Raw genomic sequence first — 22,723 nt, 5'->3', positions numbered from 1 at the left:
AGCTTGCATCAACGTAACCCTTTACGACGAACTCTTTTACCACCTCCATAATTGAGAAAATTCCTTAGTGCACTAGTTACTAAGGATAACTTTGACCGCTGTCCTGTGATCCATTCTTGGATCACTCTTGTACCCCTTGACTGACTCATGGTAAAGCACACTTCAGGTGCGGTACACAGCATAGCATACTGTAGAGCCTATGTCTTAAGCATAGGGGACGACCTTCGTTCCTTTCTCTCTATTCTGCCATGGTTGAGCTTTAAGTCTTAACTTCATACCTTACAACTCAGGCAAGAACTCCTTCTTTGACTGATCCATCTTGAACACCTTCAAGATCACGTCAAGGCATATGGTTAATGTTCAAGTAGCTTAATCCAGGTTTTCCATTGAAAACACTTTCCAAATAACCCTATATGCTTTCCAGAAATTCTACGTCATTTCTGATCATTAATATGTCAACAACATATACTCATCAGAAATTCTATAGTGCTCCCACTCACTTCTTTGGAAATACAAGTTTCTCATAAACTTTGTATACACCCAAACTCTTTGATCATCATCAAAGCATACATTCCAACTCCGAGATGCTCACTCCAGTCCTCAGAAGGATTGCTGGAGCTTTGCATACTTATTAGCATATTTCAAGATAGACAAAACCTTCCGGTTGTATCACATACAACCTTTCCTCAAGAATCGTCGAGGAAACAATGTTTTAACATCCTATCTGCAAGATTTCATAAATAATGCAGTACCTGCTAATATAATTCCAACAGACTCTTAGCATCGCTACGAGTGAGAAAGTCTCATCGTAGTCAACTCCTTGAACTTGTCGAAAAACATCTTAAGGACAAGTCGAGCTTTCTCAATGGTGACACTTACCATCATTGTCTGTCTTCCTTTCAAAATCCATATGTACCTAACAGCCTTACGACCATCAAGTAGTTCTTCCAAAGTCTACACTTTGTTTTCATACATGGATCCTCTCTCGGGTTTTATGGCTTCTAACCATTTGTTGGAATTTGGGCCCACCGTCGCTTCTCCATAGCTCGTAGGTTCATTGTTGTCTAGCAATTATGCCCTTCAAGACAGGATCACCTTACCACTCCGAAGTAGTACGTGTCCTTGTCGTCCTACGAGGTTTGGGAGTGACTTGATTTGAAGTTTCATGATCAATATCATAAGCTTCCACTTCAATTGGTGTAGGTGCCACAGGAACAACTCCCTGTGCCCTGTCACACACTAGTTGAAGAGACGGTTCAATAACCTCATCAAGTCTCCACCATCCTCCCAGTCAATTCTTTCGAGAGAAACCTTTCCTCGAGAAAGGACCCGATTCGAGAAACAATCCATATTGCTTTCGGATCTGAATTAGGAGGTATACCCAACTGTTTTGGGTGTCCTATGAAGATGCATTTTATTCGCTTTGGGTTCGAGCTTAATCCTGAAACTTTTTCACATAAGCGTCGCAGCCCCAAACCTTTAAGAAACGACAACTTAGGTTTCTCTAAACCATAATTCATACGGTGTCATCTCAACGGAATTACGTGGTGCCCTATTTAAAGTGAATGTGGTTGTCTCTAATGCCTAACCCATGAACGATAGTGGTAATTCGATAAGAGACATCATGGTACGCACCATATCCAATAGGGTGCAACTATGATGTTCGGACACACCATCACACTATGGTGTTCCAGGCGGTATTAATTGCGAAACAATTTCCACAATGTCTTAATTGTGTGCCAAAACTCGTAACTCAGATATTCATCTCTATGATCATATCATAGACATTTTATCCTCTTGTCACAATGATCTTCTACTTCACTCTGAAATTATTTGAACCATTCAATAATTCAGACTTGTGTTTCATCAAGTAAATATTCTCAACATCTACTCGAATCATCTGTGAAGTAAGAACATAACGATATTCACTGCATGCCTCAGCACTCATTGGACTGCACACATCAAAATGTGTTACTTCCAATAAGTTGCTATCTTGTTCCATCTTACTGAAAACGAGGCTTTTCAGTCATCTTGCCCATGTGGTATGATTTGCATATCTCAAGTGATTCATAATCAAGTGAGTCCAAACGATCCATCTGCATGGAGTTTCTTCATGCGTATACACCAATAGACATGGTTCGCATGTCTCAAACTTTTCTAAAACGAGTGAGTCCAAAGATCCATCAACATGGAGCTTCTTCATGCGTTTTATACCATTATGACTTACATGGCAGTGCCACAAGTAAGTGGTACTATCATTACTATCTTATATCTTTTGGCATGAAAATGTGTATCCCTACGATCAAAATTCAATAAACCATTCCTTTAGGTGCAAGAGCACTTATTCAGGTTTAATACTAATCTTGATGGTAGAGGGAGCGTGCGATGCTTGATCATATCAAGCTTGGAAAAACTTCCAACACATATCGTCAGCTCACCTTTAGCTAGTCTCCGTTTATTCCGTAGCCTTTTGTTTTGAGTTACTAACACTTAGCAACCGAACCGGTATCTAATACCCTGGTGCTACTAGGAGTACTAGCAAAGTACACATTAACACAATGTATATCCAATATACTTCTATCGACCTTGCCAGCCTTCTTATCTACCAAGTATCTATGGTAATTCTGCTCTAGTGGTTGTTCCCCTTATTACAGAAGCACTTAGTCTCGGGTTTGGGTTTTACCTTGGGTTTCTTCACTAGAGCAGCAGCTGATTTGCCGTTTCATGAAGTATCCCTTCTTGCCCTTGCCCTTCTTGAAACTAGTGGTTTCACCAACCATCAACAATTGATGCTCCTTCTTGATTTCTACTTTCGCGGTGTCAAACATCACGAATACCTCAAGGATCATCATATCTATCCCTGATATGTTATAGTTCATCACGAAGCTCTAACAGCTTGGTGGCAATGACTTTGGAGAACCATCACTGTCTTATCTGGAAGATCAACTCCCACTCGATTCAAATGATTGTTGTACTCAGACAATCTGAGCACAAGCTCAACAATTGAGCTTTTCTCCTTAGTTTGCAGGTTAAGAAAGTCATCGGAGGTCTTATACCTCTTGACATGGGCACGAGCCTGAAATCCCAATTTCAGCCCTCAAAACATCTCATATGTTTCGCGATGTTTCAAAAACGTCTTTGGTGCCTCAACTCTAAACCGTTTAACTGAACTATCACGTAGTTATCAAAACGTGTATGTCAGATGTTCGCAACAACCACAGACAACGTTCGAGGTTCAGCACACTGAGCGGTGCATTAAGGACATAAGCCTTCTATGAAGCAATGAGGACAATCCTCAGTTTACGGACCTAGTCCGCATAATTGCTACTATCAACTTTCAACTAATTTTTCTCTAGGAACATATCTAAACAGTAGAACTATAGCGTGAGCTACGACATAATTTGCAAAAACCTTTTGACTATGTTCAGGATAATTAAGTTCATCTTATGAACTCCCACTCAGATAGACATCCCTCTAGTCATCTAAGTGATTACATGATCTGAGTCAAACTAGGCCGTGTCCGATCATCACGTGAGACGGACTAGTCATCATCGGTGAACATCTTCATGTTGATCGTATCTTCTATACGACTCATGTTCGACCTTTCGGTCTCCGTGTTCCGAGGCCATGTCTGTACATGCTAGGCTCGTCAAGTTAACCCTAAGTGTTTCGCGTGTGTAAATCTGTCTTACACCCGTTGTATGTGAACGTTAGAATCTAACACCCGATCATCACGTGGTGCTTCGAAACACGAACTGTCGCAACGGTGCACAGTTAGGGGAGAACACTTCTTGAAATTGTTGTAAGGGATCATCTTATTTACTACCGTCGTTCTAAGCAAATAAGATGTATAAACATGATAAACATCACATGCAATCAAATAGTGACATGATATGGCCATCATCACTTTGCTCCTTTTGATCTCCATCTTCGGGGCTCCATGATCATCATCGTCACCGGCATGACACCATGATCTCCATCATCATGATCTCCATCATCGTGTCTTCATGAAGTTGCCTCGCCAACTATTACTTCTACTACTATGGCTAATGGTTAGCAATAAAGTAAAGTAATTACATGACGTTTAAGTTGACACGCAGGTCACAAATAAATAAAGACAACTCCTATGGCTCCTGCCGGTTGTCATACTCATCGACATGCAAGTCGTGATTCCTATTACAAGAACATGATCAATCTCATACATCACATATATCATTCATCACATCCTTTTTGGACATATCACATCACATAGCATACCCTGCAAAAACAAGTTAGACGTCCTCTAATTGTTGTTTGCATGTTTTACGTGGCTGCTATGGGTTTCTAGCAAGAACGTTTCTTACCTACGCATGAACCACAACGTGATATGCCAATTGCTATTTACCCTTCATAAGGACCCTTTTCATCGAATCCGATCCGACTAAAGTGGGAGAGACAGACACCCGCCAGCCACCTTATGCAACTAGTGCATGTTTGTCGGTGGAACCGGTCTCACGTAAGCGTACGTGTAAGGTTGGTCCGGGCCGCTTCATCCCACGATGCCGCCGAATCAAGATAAGACTAGTAACGGCAAGCATATTGAACAATATCGATGCCCACAACTAATTTGTGTTCTACTCGTGCAAAGAATCTACGGAATAGACCTAGCTCATGATGCCACTGTTGGGGAACGTAGCAGAAATTCAAAATTTTCCTACGCGTCACCAAGATCTATCTATGGAGAAACCAGCAACGAGGGGAAGGAGAGTGCATCTACATACCCTTGTAGATCGCTAAGCGGAAGCGTTCAAGTGAACGGGGTTGATGGAGTCGTACTCGTCGTGATTCAGATCACCGATGATCCTAGTGCCGAACGGATGGCACCTCCGCGTTCAACACACGTACAGCTCGACGATGTCTCCCACGCCTTGATCTAGCAAGGAGAGAGGGAGAGGTTGAGGAAGACTCCATCCAGCAGCAGCACAACGGCGTGGTGGTGATGGAGGAGCGTGGCAATCCTGCAGGGCTTCGCCAAGCACCTACGGGAGAGGAGGAGGTGTCACGGGAGGGAGGGAGGCGCCAAGGGCTCAGGTATGGATGCCCTCCCTCCCCTCCACTATATATAGGGGCAGGGGAGAGGGGGGAGGCGCAGCCTTGCCCCTTCCTCAAAGGAAGGGGTGCGGCTAAGAGGGGGGGAGGAGTCCATCCTCCCCAAGGCACCTCGGAGGTGCCTTCCCCCTTTAGGACTCTCCCCTTTTTCCTATATATTGGCGCATGGGCCTCTAGGGGCTGGTGCCCTTGGCCCATGTAGGCCAAGGCGCACCCCCTACAGCCCATGTGGCCCCCCGGCGCAGGTGGCCCCACCCGGTGGGCCCCCGGGACCCTTCCGGTGGTCCCGGTACAATACCGATGACCCCGAAACTTGTCCCGATGGCCGAAACAGGACTTCCTATATATAAATCTTTACCTCCGGACCATTTCGGAACTCCTCGTGACGTCCGGGATCTCATCCGGGACTCCGAACAACATGCGGTAACCACATACAAACTTCCTTTATAACCCTAGCGTCATCGAACTTTAAGTGTGTAGTCCCTACGGGTTCGGGAGACATGTAGTCATGACCGAGATGTTCTCCGGTCAATAACCAACAGCGGGATCTGGATACCCATGTTTGCTCCCACATGTTCTATGATGATCTCATCGGATTAACCACGATGTCAAGGACTCAATCAATCCCGTATACAATTCCCTTTGTCTAGCGGTATGGTACTTGCCCGAGATTCGATCGTCAGTATACCGATACCTTGTTCAATCTCGTTACCGGCAAGTCTCTTTACTCGTTCCGTAACACATCATCCCATGATCAACCCCTTGGTCACATTGTGCACATTATGATGATGTCCTACCGAGTGGGCCCAGAGATACCTCTCCGTTTACACGGAGTGACAAAATCCCAATCTCGATTCGTGCCAACCCAACAGACACTTTCAGAGATACCCGTAGTGTACCTTTATAGCCACCCAGTTACGTTGTGATGTTTGGTACACCCAAAGCACTCCTACGGTATCCGGGAGTTGCACAATCTCATGGTCTAAGGAAATGATACTTGACATTAGAAAAGCTTTAGCATACGAACTACATGATCTTGTGCTAGGCTTAGGATTGGGTCTTGTCCATCACATCATTCTCCTAATGATGTGATCCCGTTATCAATGACATCCAATGTCCATGGTCAGGAAACCGTAACCATCTATTGATTAACGAGCTAGTCAACTAGAGGCTTACTAGGGACATGGTGTTGTCTATGTATCCACACATGTATCTGAGTTTCCTATCAATACAATTCTAGCATGGATAATAAACGATTATCATGAACAAGGAAATATAATAATAATCAATTTATTATTGCCTCTAGGGCATATTTCCAACACTCGCAGCGTCTGATGTTCCGCCGGGTCGAACTCCCACAGATTGGAAAGCCGTCTTTGGCACGGAAGGATCCGGCGGAGGAGCATAGCCCGTACTAGATTGATGAGCTTGATTTTCTTGCTTATCATATTCCGGACGCAGGTCTGAAGTTCGGTCAGCTCTACCATGGAGCCCCAGGCTAAGCCCTTCTCTTTCTAGGAGGTGAGACGCATGGGGACACCGGATCGGAATTCGGGGGCCGCCGCCCAGTTTGTGTTGCGCGACTCAGTGATGTAGAACCACCCCGACTGCCACCCCTTTATGGTCTCCACAAAAGAGCCCTTGGGCTAGGTGACATTGGGCATCTTGCCCACCATGGCGCCCCCGCACTCTGCTTGCTGGCCGCCCACCACCTTTGGCTTCACATTGAAGGTCTTCAGCCATAGGCCGAAGTGGGGCGTGATGCGGAGGAAGGCCTCGCACACGACGATGCACGCAGAGATGTTCAGGATGAAGTTGGGGGCCAGATCATGAAAGTCCAGACCGTAGTAAAACATGAGTCCGCGAACGAATGGGTGGAGGGGAAATCCCAGTCCGCGGATGAAGTGAGAGAGGAACACTACCATCTCCTGGGGTTTCGGGGTGGGGAGGATCTGCCCTTCAGCCGGAAGCCTGTGCGCGATGTTTGCGGACAGGTATCCGGCCACCCGAAGCTTCGTTATGTCCTCCTCCGTGATGGAGGAGGCCATCCACTTGCCTCCCACTCCGGACATGCTAGAGTGACTTTGCGGAGAGGGTGAGAGCTTGGGCACTAGAGCTCGAGCAAGAGAGAATGGATGAGCAGAGGAAGAAGAAGGCGGTAGAAACTATGCGCGTCCCCACTTGCCTTATAAACTCGCTTATTCCCCAAGCGCCGTGTTGATGGCGTGGTTGGGTTACCCACAACCGTATTGATGAGAATACCGTGATAAGGGGACACGATCTCTGCTTTAACAAGACGTGCCAATAAAACTGCCTCGCAATATGTGTAGTATCAGGTTGAGAAAAACGTTTCGAATACTGACCGAGCCGCGGCGTGATGTCAAGCTATGAAAAATTGTCAGCAGAATTGATTTGTGAAAACATTGTGCTCTCTACGGTGGTATGTGGAATTTGTTTTGCAGAGCTGGACATGATTCATGTGTTCAAAATCTACCTTGGAGTATTCGGAGAAGGAACCTGCCTTGCAATGCCGATGACAATCTACACCCTGGACTCATCATCGTTGAAGCCTGGTTTAGGGGCTACTGAGGGAGTCCTATATTAGGGGGTCCTCGGACTGCCGTACTATATGCTTATGCCGGAATGTTGGACTATGAAGATACAAGATTGAAGACTTCGTCCCGTGTCCGGGTGGGATTCTCCTTTGCGTGGAAGGCAAGCTTGGCGATTCGGATATGTAGATTACCTTCTCTGTAACTGACTCTCTGTAACCCTAGCCCCCTCCGGTGTCTATATAAATCATAATCATAGGCTAGCTTCTAGGGTTTAGCCTCTATGATCTCATCGTAGATCAACTCTTGTTATACTCATATCATCAAGATCAATCAAGCAGGAAGTAGGGTATTACCTCCATAGAGAGGGCCCGAACCTAGGTAAACATTGTGTCCCCTGCCTCCTGTTACCATTATGCTTAGATGCACAGTTCGGGACCCCCTACCCGAGATCCGCTGGTTTTGACACCACAACAGTTGCCTTTATAAAGGAGCCAAGGGTCGTATCTTTTTACGCCAAACTTCTCCTCAGCCTTTCCAACCTCAATTTCTAACACCCAAGGTTTGACTTCATGGCTTAGAGCTTCCCAATCTTGTCCGGACCCAACCCATAGGGCCGATGGGTGGCTTCCTCTGTTACAAAGGAGGTCATCGTGAAGCTTTGTGCGACCAGATACCTGACCGTGGAGATCCCCCACAGGCTTCCTGCTCAAGGACGGGTTATTCCTGCGCCCAGATCCGGCGAGAGGGTTGTATCCATCTCCCACTTCCTCCGAGGGCTAGGATTCGCTCTTCATCCCTTCGTTCGGGGCTCATGTTTTACTACGGGCTAGATTTCCATGATCTAGCCCCAGATTCTTTCCTTCACATCTTGACGTTCATTATCACGTGCGAGGCATTTCTCCGCATTCCCCCACACTTCGGCTTATGTCTCAAGACCTTTAGTGTGAGGCCTAAGGTAGTCGACGGGGAACAAGCGGAGTGCAGAGGTGCTACAGTGAGCAAGCTTACCAATGCTCTCTGGCCAAAAGGCTCCTTCACTGAAACTCCCAACCTATGGTAGCTGGATTGGTTTTACTTCACTGAACCCTGCGGTACCAAGTGGGCAGCTATACCTGCATTTTGATCTGGCCCTCTGTTACAGCTCGCATCATGGATTAATGAGGTGCTGGACTGGGGATCAATTAATTAAGTGCAGACTCTATAGTGCCACCTCCGGAGCCTCCATGAGAAGGACATCAATCTCATCAACGTGATTCAAGCAATGCTGGTCCGCTGGGTCCTGCCGTGCCAGTGACGGTCTCTCCGCATGTGGGAGTTTAATCCAGAAGGACCACGGACCCTCCAACACTTCTTCGGCACTACGCACAAAGGAATATGGAAGCTGTTTTTCGGGAAATGAAAATAGTGGCTGGACACCACCGAGGACATCTGCCCCGACTGCAACCATCCGGATACCCCGGTAAGCGATCGACTCCCGAATAATTTTTGGCCATGTATGCTGTAATATTATACCTAACAAACTATCTTCTTCCAGGGCTGGATAAAGAAAGAGGAGCGAATTAGGTGTTCGGCCCCTCTCCCCGAAGACTCAGCGGATCCCGTACTAACAAGGAGAGTGGGAGGACCAAAAGTGGCCTCCATCCCGAAGGTACATCGGATACCGTGTCCAAGGAAATTAAATTTCCGTCTTCCGAAGAAAAGAACGGAGGAGAAGCCAACATCTCTGCTCCCCATGGTAAGAAAAGGGCGGCCTCTGAAGATTGGGAGGAAAGGGCTCCTAAGCGAGGCAAGGTGCCCCTGTCAGGCGGCTCAGGCTTGGAGGACGACATTGTCACACAGTCCCATGATGAGGACAAGCCTCTAGGCAAATCGTAAGTGAACAAGGATGTTTTTAAACATATCCCCTTGCTTTCCTATTACCAAGGTAACATCTAGAATATATGTTTTTGCATCTCGGCAAACAGTCTTCTTCACCAATCCTCTTCCACGAGAGATCTTCTTCCGGAGATGATGGAAAGCGAAACACCTCCACCGGTATCCTCGCCCAATAAGGCAGACGACATTGAGGTGTCTTCTCGGAGGGTCTCTCGTGATCAACAAGTGGTGCAAGGGGTGATGAACACACAACCCGAAGGTGATACTTCGATACCCCAGGGTTCTGGGACCAACAATAAAGGCCCCGGACTGTCCATCTCACAACCGAAGACGACGCTAGGGATGAATAAACGAATCCCTTTGAAGGGAGGCCGTACTCCTACAGCAGCTTCCGGAGATCCAAAAGCACCAGATATATTAACGAACATGCTACGTCAGGCGTCCATCTCAGAGGAACATCGCACCTTAATGGGTGTAGTGGTTAAAAGGGTTCTGTCCGCGAAAAGAGGATTAAATGAAGCCTGCACGAGCCTGCTAAGAGGCTTCGAGCTTTGTAATGTAATGTTTTCGATTGTGCTTTATTCACAAAATGCACCGGGTATAGATAGTAGCCCCTGAGACTCTGATTGGCTTCCTAAGGGAGGCGATTAGAGGATAAAAAGATATGCTCAGGAAATAATCTGACTAATTGTAACACAGGCTATTACCTCCCTGGCTACTACCCGATCTACAGAGATTGCAGATCTACAGCGGAAGATTGATGAGGCGGAAGATGACATCACACTTATCAACAAGCGGCTTGATGATGCGCATTGTATGTTTTGGGGGCAGTCATTATGTGCACATGCTTATAATATAAGCATGCCTAAGAACAGTATATTGAGATATGCGTGACTGCAGATGGTGCCGCCGCAGTTGAGATCCTTTGGGCTGAGCTAGCCCGGACCAAGGAGCTAGCCAGGATTAGTAATGCGGCTGCCGAAAAGGCATCTGTCGAGTTAAAGGCTAAACAGGCTGCTCGGAGCCAATACGAGGAGAAAATATCCACGATGACGCTTGAGCTAAAGGATGCCACTAGCCGCTGCGAATTTCTCGAGAAGGATAATAAAGCCAAAACGGCTGATCTTGACAAGGCCTTACGAGAGGCAAAAGAAGCGCGGTCCAAGTCTAGGGCTGCCCGGGAGGAGATCCAGCAAGCTGGGGAGATCGCTACTGGTAAGCCCTTTTTATTACAAACTATAAGTTCGGCGATCCAAATTATGCCCCGCTTAATCAAGTGTGGAGTTCTCCAGACGCATTGTTGGACCTGCCGAAGAGTGCCTCGGATGCGATGCAGTTTTTCCAAGTGCAAGAAGGACGTGAAACCAAAAAATTGTTCTGGTCGCAGTTTAGCATGCCGAAGCATCCGCTGTTGCTGAATGAACAGATGGCCCAGTTGGCCGAGGTCCATAGGATGTCTGGATCCTCCATGAAGGACGTCGTGGTCCGGCTATGGCCTATCGAGCCAATTCCAGATAGTTATTTCTGTTTGGTGCTGCGACTTGTTGATGCCCTGCCGTGTAGCGATGTCGTTAAGCAGTCCACGTGCATTGAAGGTGCACGGATGGCCTTTGCTTGTGTAAAGACATACTGGGCGAAGATGAAGGCCACCGAGGTTGCAGCGAAGAGTCCACCCAAGGGCAAGGACCATCACACACTAGGGCATTATTTCGAGGACATCTTAGAGGGTGCCCGCTTGATAGAGGGTCAGTGCTCGAAAGACATAATATTCGAATGAAATGTATTGGAATCGTAATAGAAAATATTATTATAATATTATGATAGTCGCTTGAAAGCTTTGGGTCCCCCTGTGCGACCGGTTTTTGTATAATCTGAAAGTTTTCCAGTCGTCGGCTTCAGCCCCCTCGTAAAAAATACGGGGGTGTTCGAAAAAGCATTTGATCACTCTTAACCCAATGTCTTGGTCCATGAAGGAGGTGTCAATGCGGTGAACTAGGCAACCGGACTATAAGGCGTTAACACTTTCACTTAGCCGTAGGGGTTTTATGGTGGGTCTATGATATAGCCCATGGTATGTATGCAGTTATCCAAATATGGTGCATTACATGTATGACCTTAAGAACGGCCCTTCGTTTAGTATGGAAAGAATCGCGAAAGATTCTACTCAGTCATCGAGTGGTTGACCAGTTCTCGCCATATCATGATAGTCAGTTTTCGGCTTTCTCTACTGAGGTGCTCATCCGGAAGAATTGGGACACAATCGCAGTAGTTCTCCCTTTACTACCCTAGCCAATATAACGGAACATAATGTAGTAAGCACTGGAGCCGGGCAACCCAACTATTGACCAAAGACATGATTCGGACCTGGTGCATATAATGCCAAACTCGTGACGCCGAAGTGTGTTGTAAAGCTGTTCAGACTTTGTTGGCAACTCAATTTCTTCCCATACCGAGCCCCTAGCGATTGTGCCAAGGTGCAAGTGTGAAACAACAAGGAAAATTTAGCTCTTTAGAGAAAAGTGAAGACTGGGTACAGATTATGTTCACTGGGACCTGAGTAATATGCCGATCATCATTTTATAAATAATAACGCCACGACCCTAGCTATTTAACATGCCAGGGGTTGACGGTTGAGGAAAAAGACACTTTACAGGCTCGAAAATAGAGATTGTGGTCTACAAAAAGTTATTTTGGACCTCCTGTCGCACGTTTGCGCCGCCTTTCCTCAATGAAGGGGCTCCTTAACGGGGGTGGCCTTTGGATAAATGTATGACCCCAAACTCTGGATAGAGTCAGTGAGATGACCAGCCTTTGAGCCACCTGTGATAAAGGATAATGAAAAAGAAAGGCAGTTAGAAAAGAAAAGAAGGAGGTTATGTGAGTACTTGTAGGCCCGTCCATTTTGTGCTTCCGCCGATGCCCTAGGTATTTTAAGTGCATAGTGATGTATGCGCGGTTCATATTTTGCTGATATATGAGGCAGACGGCAGAAGCCGAACTGCTAGTCCAGCTTCGGAATTGGTCGGTCCTGCTGAATGGAGACCGGTGACTTAATGGCCGACCAGGTATCTGGCTTAATAAGACCGCTTTCTACTTCGGCTGAAGTAACCATAGTATGATCGTCAGTCCGAAGGGAGCGATTCTCGTGTCCCCCTATAGAGGTGTGTGTCACGTATACCATGTTCACTATTTTTATTTCGGGGGGAAATTGCTTCTAACCCCCAGTATTTGGTTGGTGAGTCTCTTCATCGTCGCTATCACCGGGCGGCCTCTTCCCCTTGTGTTCGGCGTTGAGCTTGTCGTCCTCTTTGAAAACCCATCAACTTTTGTTCGTGTGATTGGCTGGTTTGTCGGGGTTGCCATGAATCTGGCAGGGCTGATCCAATATCCTGTCTAAATTGGATGGTGTGTCTCTCTTTGCCTTGAATGGCTTTTTCCGTTGACCGGGCTTGGGACCGCTGAATCCGGCATTAACCTCTATGTAATGCATTCTTTCATTATCATTGCGACGTTTGTCTTTACTGCATCATGGTTTGCCATTGCCGTCTCGGACTTCGGAAGTGCCTGTATCGCTGGTGTTGTTGCTTCTGCGAGCGAGCTAGCTGTCTTCCCCCACGCAAAAGCGGGTCATCAGAGCGGTAAGGGCTGACATGGATTTTGGTTTTTCTTGACCAAGGTGGCGAGTGAGCCACTCGTCTCGGACGCTGTGTTTGAAGGCCACTAGGGATTCCATGTCCGGATAGTCGATGATTTGGTTCTTTTTAACTAAGAACCTAGTCCAGATCTTCCTGGTGGACTCTCTCGGCTGCTGGACAATGTGGCTGAAGTCATCGGCGTCTGGTGGCTGGACATATGTACCTTGGAAGTTATCATGGAAGGCGTCCTCCAAGTCTTCCCAGTTGCCAATGGAGTTTTCGGGAAGACTGTTCAACCAGTACCGAGCTGGTCCTTTGAGTTTTAGTGGAAGATATTTGATGGCATGGAGATCATAACCACGGGCCATATGAATATGGAGAAGAAAATCATCAATCCATACTACAGAGTCTGTTGTCCCATCATATGATTCGATGTTTACGGGTTTAAACCCTTCTGGGAATTCATGATCCATTACTTCGTCGGTGAAGCAAAGAGGGTGTGCGGCACCTCTATACCGGGCCACATCGCGACGTAGCTCGGATGGAGTCTGTCTGCAGTTTTCGGCCCGGGCGTGACTAGACTTGTCACGTCCAAATAGGTAGCCGTCGTCATGTGTCGGGGCACGTCCTCGCGATCCGTAGATCGACCTAGTATGTCCTGCTCTATTGTCCAGTTTCTGCCACAGGTCATAGGTATGTCCCCGAGCTGTTTTATTTCTGCCTTTATCGTGAGGTGGAGCGAGCTTGTGTTTGGCTTGAGTTGTCGCTTTGTCCCGACCGCGTGGTGGTTGGTCAACTGCATTGCACGATGATGGTACAGGCTTCAGTGCCTCATCGTCAAACTAAGGTAGCAATTTATGCTTCTGGTAGCTTTTGGCTGGGCGCTTGAGGCCGTATTCCTCGGCTGCCAGGGCATCAGTCCATCTACTGTTTAGCAGATCTTGATCAGCTTGAAGCTACTGCTGCTTCTTTTTAAGGCTCCTTGCAGTGGCTATTAGCTGGCGCTTAAAGCACTCCTGCTCGAGAGGTTCCCCGGGCATGATAAAATCCTCATTGCCGAGGCTCACCTCCTCCTCGAAGAGCGGAAGATAATTACTGTTCTCTGAGTCTTTGTTTATGGCCTGTTCATCAGGGCTAACTTGCCCATCTTCCCGTTCTTCTTGTTTGGAAGTTGCTTTAACGGGGTCTTCATTATCTTCGGCACCGTCCGGAGTGTTATCTTCTCCTGTGCTGGTGTTACTATCTTTACTGTGGCGTGATTTTGAGCAGCACCGTTGACGCCGGCGCTTTGGTGGTATCTCAGGAGGTTTATCCTCAACTGGATCTTTCTTGTTGTCGCCCTTGTTCTCTTCGGGTGTGTCCACCATGTATACGTCGTACGAGGAGGTGGCTGAGGGAGTCCTGGATAAGGGGGTATCCAGACAGCCGGACTGTATACATCTTCCGGACTATTGAAGCGTGAAGATACAAGACTCAAGACTTCGGCACGTGTCCGGATGGGACTCTCCTTGGCGTGGAAGGCAAGCTTGGCGATCCGGATATTGTGTTTCCTTCCTTGTAACCGACTCCATGTAAACCCTAGCCCTCTCCGGTGTCTATATAAACCGGAGAGGATGGTCCTTAGAAGGCCGATCACATCTACAATCATACCATCATACGCTAGCTCTTAGGGTTTAGCCTCTATGATCTCGTGGTAGATCTACTCTTGTACTACCCATATATTCAACATTAATCAAGCAGGAAGTAGGGTTTTACCTCCATCGAGAGGGCCCGAACCTGGGTAAACATATGTGTCCCTTGCTTCCTGTTACCATCAGCCTAAGATGCACAGATTTCACCCCCTACCAGAGATCCGCCGGTTTTGACACCGACATTGGTGCTTTCATTGAGAGTTCCTCTATGTCGTGTCTTCTAGGCTTGATGGCTTCTTCAATCACAAACAACATGGTCCAGGGGTTGACTTTCCTCCCCAGACAAATCTTTGTGTTCGGCGGCTTCGCACTGCGGGCCAATTCGCTTGGTCATCTGGAGCAGATCGACAGCTATGCCCCTGGCCACCAGATCCGGTTCGGAAGCTTGAACTACACAACGGATATTCGCGGAGACTTGATCTTCGACGGATTCGGGCCTGTGCCAGGAGCGCCGGACAGTCACGACGAGCACGGCCTAGACCTGCCGTCGGACAACGCTCGGGGTATCACCCCTTCATTAGCTCCGGATCTAAATCCGGAGCGGGTTGCATTGCCCAAGGATGGAGGGGTGGACCCTGCCCCGGAGGCCGCATGCCCATCGGCGCTGGAGCCGAACACAGGTCTCTCCTCTGTGGAGGCTTGTAACCCTGGGCCCCGGACTCGTATCTGGTTGTTGGTTCCAGTTCGCACACCCTCGAGCCAGCCGAGCTAGGCTGGGCTCCGGTAATGGAGTTTACCATTGCGGACATCTTTCAGCACTCGCCCTTTGGCGACATGCTGAACTCATTAAAGTCTCTCTCTTTGTCAGGATGCTGAGGGACGAACTATGTCTGGCTTGAGTGGGAAGCAGGTGACGAAGGAATTTGCTGCCCATCCACTGCCCACTTTATTGCCACGGTCGATGATTTAACCGACGTGCTTAACTTCGACTCTGAAGACATCGACGATATGGACGACGATGCAGGAGACGTACAGGAGCCGCTGCTCACAGGGCGGAGGACAGCCACGTCTTCATACGATATATATATGGTGGACACTCCGAAAGAAACCAATGGCGATGAGGCAATGGAGGATAACCCCTCCAAGAAGAAATCAAAGCATGGGCGTCACCAGCGCCGCTCTAAGCCCCGCCAAGGCAATACCGGCACCGGAGACAAAAACAATCCGGACGGTGCCGACGATGAATACAACCCCGATCAGCCCGTCTTCGAGCAGGCCGGGCAGGAAGATGGGCAGGATAGCCTAGACGAACAGGCAACAGACGGGTATACGGGGGAGGACAACTACATGCCCCCTCCGAAGACAAGATTAGCCTCGGCGACGATGAGTTCGGCGTGCCCGAGGACCCCGCAGAGCAGGAGCGCTTCAAGCACCGGCTTATTGCCACTGCGAGGAGCCTGAAGAAGAAGCAGCAGCAACTTCAAGCTGATCAAGGCTTGCTCACAGATAGATGGACAGAAGTCCTGGGAGCTGAGGAATATGGACTCGAGCGCCACATGGCTGACCGGCTACCTCAAGGTCGGGATAAAACGACATATCAGCCCGAATACCAGCCTGCACCCCCGCGCCAGTTTACTATGGCCCTGCGCAATACTCAGGACATGTGCGATAGATTGGATAACAACGCAGGACAACCAAGATGGATCTACGGATCACGGGGGTGCGCTGCAGCACATAATGATGACCGTTATACTGGATACACTCACAGTAAATCCGGCCGGGCCGAACACAACCAGCCAGACCTATCCGGACTGCATCGCGACATAGCCCAGCACAGAGGCGCTGCACACCCCCTCTGCTTCACCGATGAAGTGATGGATCATGAATTCCCAGAAGGGTTCAAACCCGTAAACATCAAATCATACGATGGCACAACAGACCGCGCAGTATGGATCGAAGATTTCATTCTCCACATTCACATGGCCCGCGGAGACGATCTACACGCCATCAAGTACCTTCCCCTTAGGCTCAAAGGACCAGCCCGGCACTGGCTAAACAGCCTGCTCACAAATTCCATTGGCAGTTGGGAAAACCTGGAAGAAGCATTCCTTGACAAATTCCAAGGCACGTATGTGTGACCTCCGGACGCTGATGACTTGAGCCACATTACTCAACAACCCGGAGAATCAGCCAGGAAATTCTAGACCCGGTTCCTCACCAAAAAGAACCAAATAGTCGACTGTCGGGACGCCGAAGCCCTGGCGGCCTTCAAGCATAATATCCGCGACGAGTGGCTCGCCCGACATCTCGGCCAGGAGAAACCCAAGTCCATGGCAGCCCTCACGACACTAATGACCCGCTTTTGCGCGGGCGAGGAGAGCTGGTTGGCTCGCAACAGCACTACACCACATTCTGGCACTTCAGACGTCTGTAACAATAATGGCAATCCATGGTGCAACAGACAGATGCGACGGAACAACGGCGACAATACCGAAGACACGGCAGTTAACGCCGGATCCAGAGGATCCAAATGCGGTCAGCGGAAGAAGCCATTCAAACGAAACAATCAGGGACCGTCCAGTCTAGACCGTATACTAGAGAGCTCGTGCCAAATTCATGGCACCCCAGACAAGCCAGCCAACCACACCAACAGAGACTGCTGGGTATTTAAACAGGCCGGCAAAGTAAACACCGAAATCAAGGACAAGGGGCTGCACAGCGATGATGACGAGGAGCCCCAGTGTCCAAATACGGGGGGACAGAAGAAATTTCCCTCAGGTGAAAACGGTCAACATGATCTACGCCACTCACATCCCCAAGCGGGAACGTAAGCGAGCACTACGGGACGTCTACGCGATGGAGCCTATCGTCCCCAAATTCAACCCATGGTCAGCTTGTCCGATCACCTTTGATCGTAGGAATCATCCTACTAGCATCCGTCACGACGGCTCAGCTGCATTGGTCTTAGACCCAATCATCGAAGGATTCCACCTCACGCGAGTCCTTATGTACGGCGGCAGCAGCCTGAACCTGCGTTACCAGGACATAGTGCGCAAAATGGGCATCGATCCTACAAGGATCAAGCCCACCAAAACCACCTTTAAAGGTGTAATTCCTGGAGTAGAGGCCTATTGTACGGGCTCTATAAAATTGGAAGTAGTCCTCGGATCTCCGGATAACTTCCGAAGCAAGGAGTTCATCTTCGATATCGTCCCTTTCCACAGTGGTTACCACGCACTACTCGGACGAACCGCATTCGCTAGATTCAATGCGGTACCACAGTATGCATACCTCAAGCTCAAGATACCAGGCCCGCGCGGGGTCATAATAGTCAACGGAAACATGGACCGCTCTCTCCGTATATAAGAGCATACTACAGCCCTCGCGGTAGAAGTACAATGCGGCCTCCTCCGACAAACCACCAATCCTGCGACGACAACCTCAAGCACCGTCAAGCGAGTTCGGAGCACACCGCAACAGGATCACCAGGCACGCCAAGAGCACGACTAGCAGTCCGGCCTCCGCTCAAATCCCATCAAAGCAGCATTCGTGCCATGCGTACACAATTACGCACTCAAAATACCATGGGCACAGGCGGAGGCGCATCAGTGGCTCAGTCAATAGTGCGGTATCACTGCAACATACCTTCATAACATTTCCTTTTACCTTTCAGGACATTGCTTTAGCACAACTTCTCCAGAAGAGTCGGATTGTCGGACCTACATAGGAGCGAAAACCAAGGAGGCAACAGGCTTTGCATACAGAAGGAAATACCTAGGTGGAATCTATTCACGATCGTTATACCTGTTTTATCTATCTGTACGTAGCTTTCCCCTTGATAGGATATGTCAAATAATCCTACTTATCTCCGCTTAATGCATTCATTGTAAACATATTCTTATTTGAGCATTGCTTCTTGCAAATGTTTATTTGATACTGCATTCGTACAACTTGGTATGTTCAAGTTTGCGAGGGGCTTCTTATGATGCCCCATTATACGGCAATACAAGTCCGAATACTTTCAACAGTGCGGCACCCCGAACTTATAGCACTATATGCATCAGCTCCGAATCATGTCTTGGGTCTACAGTTGGGTTAGCCCGGCTCCCTTGTTTTGGTGCCTTACGTTCCGTTATATCGGCTAAGGTAGCGTAGGGAGAACTACCGCGATTGTGTCCCGGTTCTTCCGGACGAGTGCCTCAGTAAAGAAAGCCGAAAATTGACCAGCATGATGTGGCGAGAGCTGGTCGCTGTTCGAGAGGTCTTAAACATCCTTAAAGGTTTTTCCGCTTTAGGCGATAAATCGGCTTCGTCCGATCTAGGCATATATAGTGCCCCAATTCGGCCTTCTTGATTCTAGGGGCTTCACCAAAATTTAAAATTGTAGACTTCTATGGCTAAGTGAAGGTTATAAAGCCGAATAGTCCGATTGCCTTGTTCGCTGCGTTGGACACCTCCTTGAGGGACCAAACATTTGGATAAAGAGTGTCCTGGTTTTCCACAAACACCCCAGTACTAGTTACGTGGGGGCGGAAGCCGACGACTGGCCTACTTTCAGAAATTTATAAACAACAGCACAGAAGGTAATATTTTAAATAACAGAAGTGTTACATAGCACAAGTAACTTCGTCTTTACATTACAAACATGACAGAAGTTAATTCATTCGAAAATGGTGCCCTTGGTACATTCATCGGCCACGAGACGAGCACCCTTCATAACGCCATCATAGTACATCTTGGGATGGCGATGCGCCTTGCCCTCCGGCGGCCCGTCCTTCACCAGCTTCTCCGCATCCAGCTTGCCCCAATGCACCTTCGCACGGGCAAAGGCCCGGCGGGCACCCTCAATGCAAATGGATCGCTTGATCACTTCAAGCCGCGGACAGGCATCCACCATCCGCTTGAACAGGCAGTTGTAGCTAGTGGGCAGGAGCTCACCAAGCCACATCCGGACTATGAAATCTCTCATAGCCAGTTCGGCCGCCCTATGAAGTTCGACCAACTGCTTCAGTTGGTCACTCAGAGGCATTAGGTGTTCGGCCCCACCATACTGGGACCAGAACAACTTCTCCGTTGAGTTCCCCTCCTGGGCACGGTAGAACTCCGCAGCGTCTGATACGCTGCATGGCAGATCTGCGAATGCCCCTGGAGAGCTCCGAATTCGAGTAAGTAAAAGAAACGCTTCCTCCACATGTTTGATTTGCATAAAGAATTTCTTACCCGCCGCTATATTTTTGGCCTCCTGGATTTCCTGCTGTGCCTTCTCGGCTTCGGTCTTGGCGTCTTTTATACTCACAAGGGCCATCGCAAGCTCGGCCTCTTTTGCCTTAAGCTCATGCTCCACGGACTCGAACTTTTTGCCGAGCTCTTGGAGCTCATGTTGTACCTCGCCCACTCTAGAATCTTGCTTTTTGCGCTCTTTGCATTCCAAGGCCGCCTTGTGTTTGGCCTCGGACAACGCTTTCTTCAGATACGCCACTTCGGTGGTGGCCCCTGTCACAAATTCATGACGCTTTGGTGTTAGGCCAACAAATTTTGTCTATACTTAAAATACATTAGAGCGGGGAATCCCTTACCCTTGTTCTCTTCGAGCTGCCTCAAAGTGAGGTTGAGCTCCCCCTGCGCTTGCTCTAGGTCCCGTTTTAGTTCTGCAACCTCGGTTGTGCGGGAAGCAGCAGCAAGCAACACAACCTGCTTATTCAAACAATTATTTATTATTAGGCTCCTACAGATCATAATTGACCCTCTGTTTGGCTTTTCCTTCCGAACACCAAACATAGTATCAGGGGCTACTACCTATCGGGTGGTAATCTCATACATTTTTATTACTTACCTCAAAGCCTGTCAGTAGGCTGGTGCAGGCTTCGGTTAGTCCACTCTTGGCGGACGAAACCTTCTGAATCACCGCACTCATAAGTGTACGGTGCTCTTCAGCCATGGAAGCGCTGCGAAGAGCTTCCTGCAGACAATCCGGTGCCTCAAGCGCATCGGAAGTCCTCGACACAGACGGCTCACCCTCCCTAACGAGGGGCCAGCCGCCTGAGTCCGGAACCATCGAAGGTTCCAGAACAGTGTTCGGGTGAGAGCCCGGGTTACCGTGGCCCTCATCGACATGATCCGCGGGGACCTTGAACCCCGCGTGTCCGAGATCTGGAATTCCGCCTTGGGTCGTCTCCAGAGTCACCTCCCCCCACTCTGAGAGCCTTCGGGACAACACCTCCGTGTCATCCGCGGGCTGAGGAGTAGTGGCCGTCCGGAGCGAATTCATCTCCGAGTCGCTCAGGGATCTGGACGAAGATACCTCGGGATGAACCCTGGCCGGACTGCATATATGTTCGGCATTATAAATACAAAAACCATGAAGTAAAGTCATGATAGAGTGCGGACACTTAGGATCGCACTGGGGGTTCCCCCTGGGCAGCCACCGCTCCTCGCTGAGAGCGGCTGTGGCGGAGTAGTCCGGAAGGGACACCTTTCCCTTCTTGGACGTCCCAGCCTCCCCTTCCGGGGCGGCTTTTCTCTTTTTCTCCTCCCGAGTGCGGGGAGGTAGAATTTCTTCTTGCTTCCCCCCGCCTCCGCGCGAGGAATCTGTCTCGTCGTCAGACGACGTGGGGATGATGGCCTTGCGTCGAGGGCCTTTTCCGGCCCCCTGGTCTGCATCCCCAGGCCCCTCATCCTTTCCGGACGGGGCTTCTTCTTCTTCCTCCTTCCCCTCGTGGGAGGAGTGTGCCTCGTCATCTTCGGACGAGGCTTCCGGCACAACCTTACGCCGGAGACCATTTCGAATCCCCGGGGCCTTCTTATCGGCCTTCTTCTCCGGCACCTTGTACGGTGCCGGCACCAGCATCTCCGTCAGGAGAGCATCAGCTGGGTCTTCTGGCAGTGGAGCCGGACAGTCAACCTGCTCCGCTGTCTCCACATACTCCTGGACAAATATGCATAACTACTTAAGGTTCCCTCCTAAGTATACCGGGGAGGACTGAATCCAGTGATGGCCTGAAAACTCACCTCACTGGGAAGCCGTGCGGCATGGGGCCCGCGATCGTCGGATGTGGGAGGAGGTACTTCGGAGGCCTTGAATAACGTCTTCCATGCGTCCTTGTGCTTCATGCCATAGAGCCTCTGAAGCGTCCGGTGTTCAGCCGGGACGAACTCCCACAGATTAAATGCCCGCCTTTGGCACGGGAGAATCCGGCGAATGAGCATGACCTGGATCACGTTGACAAGCTTGATTTTCTTGTACTTCATGCTCTTGAGGTAGGTCCGGAGTCCGGTGAGCTCTGTAGGTTCGCCCCAAGCCAAGCACTTCTTTTCCCAGGAGGTGAGCCGCATGGGGGCTCCGGATCGGTACTCGGGGGCCGTCGCCCAGTTGGTGCCGCGCGGCTCGGTGATGTAGAACCACCCCGATTGCCCCCCTTTTACGGTCTCCGCAAAGGAACCGTCCAGCCAGGTGACGTTGGGCATCTTGCCCACCATGGCCCCTCCGCACTCCGCTTGCTGGCTGCTTACGATCTTCGGCTTCACGCAGAAGATTTGCAGCCACAAGCCGAAATGAGGCTTGATGCGGAGGAAGGCCTCGCATACGACGATGAATGCCGATATGTTGAGGACGAAATTTGGGGCCAGATCATGGAAATCTAGCCCGTAGTAGAACATGAGCCCGCGGACAAAGGGATGAAGTGGAAATCCCAGTCCACGGATGAAGTGGGCAACAAATACGACCCTCTCGTGGGGTCCTGGGGTCGGAATGACCTGCCCGGCGTCCGGTAGCCTGTGCGCTGTGTCTGCGGCCTAGTATCCGACCGCCCAAAAATTTGCGATATGTTTCTCCTTGACGGTGGAAGCCACCCACTTGCCTCCTGCTATGGACATGTTTAGCTGTGCGGAGAAGACTTGAGCTTGGGCGCTGGAGCTCGAGGGGGCAAGAGTGGGCAAGGGA

This window comes from Triticum aestivum, chromosome 5B (assembly GCF_018294505.1).
Source record: "Triticum aestivum cultivar Chinese Spring chromosome 5B, IWGSC CS RefSeq v2.1, whole genome shotgun sequence".
Classification (NCBI taxonomy): domain Eukaryota; kingdom Viridiplantae; phylum Streptophyta; class Magnoliopsida; order Poales; family Poaceae; genus Triticum; species Triticum aestivum.
The sequence above is the reverse complement of the archived record's forward strand: the minus strand, read 5'-3'. Positions refer to the sequence as shown.